This window comes from Echinops telfairi, unplaced genomic scaffold (genome assembly GCF_000313985.2).
Source record: "Echinops telfairi isolate 266 unplaced genomic scaffold, ASM31398v2 ScPeMD7_5;HRSCAF=22, whole genome shotgun sequence".
Classification (NCBI taxonomy): Eukaryota; Metazoa; Chordata; class Mammalia; order Afrosoricida; family Tenrecidae; genus Echinops; species Echinops telfairi.
In genome coordinates this window covers 19,700,003-19,701,561 of record NW_022103901.1, presented here as the reverse complement: position 1 = coordinate 19,701,561, position 1,559 = coordinate 19,700,003, and positions in this window count along the sequence as shown.

The window sequence follows — 1,559 nt, the reverse complement described above, 5'->3', positions numbered from 1 at the left end:
TCTCCGACAAACCTACACAGCTGTGGGTTGAATTTTGCCCTGTTATCTCATATTTCAGGTACAGTTCCCTGGCCATACTACAGTGGGTCATGGGGCAAGAACCTGGAGCTTAAGTGTTTGTTGTTACATCGATCTTGAAGCAGTTCTCCTTTACAACTAGCTGGCCCGTGTCAATCTTGATTTCCTAGTGCTTATTCCTTGTTGGGTGTCTCCTCAACCGGGGAGATGATCTTTTTCGATCCCAGATCTGGCTTTTAATGTAGTGCCAGCCCCCCAAGCTTCCTATATTTAGTTCCCTGAAATATAATACATATGACACTCTCAAAACAAATATTGGCCAAGACAAATACTGCCTTCGGTGTGACAATTCCAGGCTGCCACGAGCCCTTATGATCTGATCTTTCAGCTACTGTTGTTCGGTGACCTCTAGTTGGTTCCTACTCAGTCACCCAGGTTACAGTAGACTGAAATGCTGCCCAGTCCTGCGCCAGCCTCACAATTGTTGCTTGAACCCACTGTTGCAGCCACGGGGTCAGTCTGTCTCACTGAGGGTCTTCCTCTTCCTCACCGACTCTACCAAGCCTGGTGCCCTCTTCCAGGGACTGGCCCCTCTTCTTAACATGTCTAAAGTATGTGAGATGAAGTCTGGCTATCCTCACTTCTGAGGGACATTTTGCCTCTACGTCCTCCAACACAGACTCATTTGTTCTAACATTCCCTGGTACTTGTTCTAGTCTTTGTCAGCACTATAATTCACATGCATCAATTCTTCTTCGGTCTTCCTTATTCACTGTCCAACTTTCACACGCAGATGAGGTGATCCACAATGCCTTGGCTTGGGTTAGGGGCACCTTAGTCCTCAAAGTGGCATCCTTGCCCCTCAACATTTTAAAGAGGTCTTACTCAACAAATTTATAAATTTACCAAGCTGTGCAGTTTAGTCCTTTTTAATTTAAAATTGCCTGTTAGTATATTTTTATATTGTTAATTCACCTCCACATTATAGAAACAATATAACATTTAGTAGAAAACTTAGAAAATTCTAGAACATATGATTCTAATTTTGTTAACCTAATGACAAAAATAATTCCCCTTACTATTAAAAACTCTTCAGTGTGTTATGTTAATAGATTTTCTAAATTCTGTCATTTTGACTATTTCCAAATTTCCTTAAACTTTCCAGTACTCTTAGAAATATAGGTAGTTTCTAATTTTTTTGTGTTCTATAGTTTATTTAATAAAAATATATTACACGGTTTTATGTAAGGGGCTTTTATTATACCCACAGTCCTGGGTACTTTGTGATAGCAGTGCTTATATGTGCAAGGCAGAGAACTTCTGTTTTCTGTATTTTTTCAAAGTTTAGCACTAAGGATAAGCTTTCGTATTAGCTGCAGAAGCCATAAATTACCCATAAACACAGAACCTCAGTGGTCAGATGGGTGGCTGGTGCCCCAGAGTCCGTCATTTTGGGCCCACCGCAGGTTCACATCTCTTATCTCTAGTTTCTCTGTTCTACACCATGAGAATCTCTCTAACAGCATTTGTTGGTTTCTTCC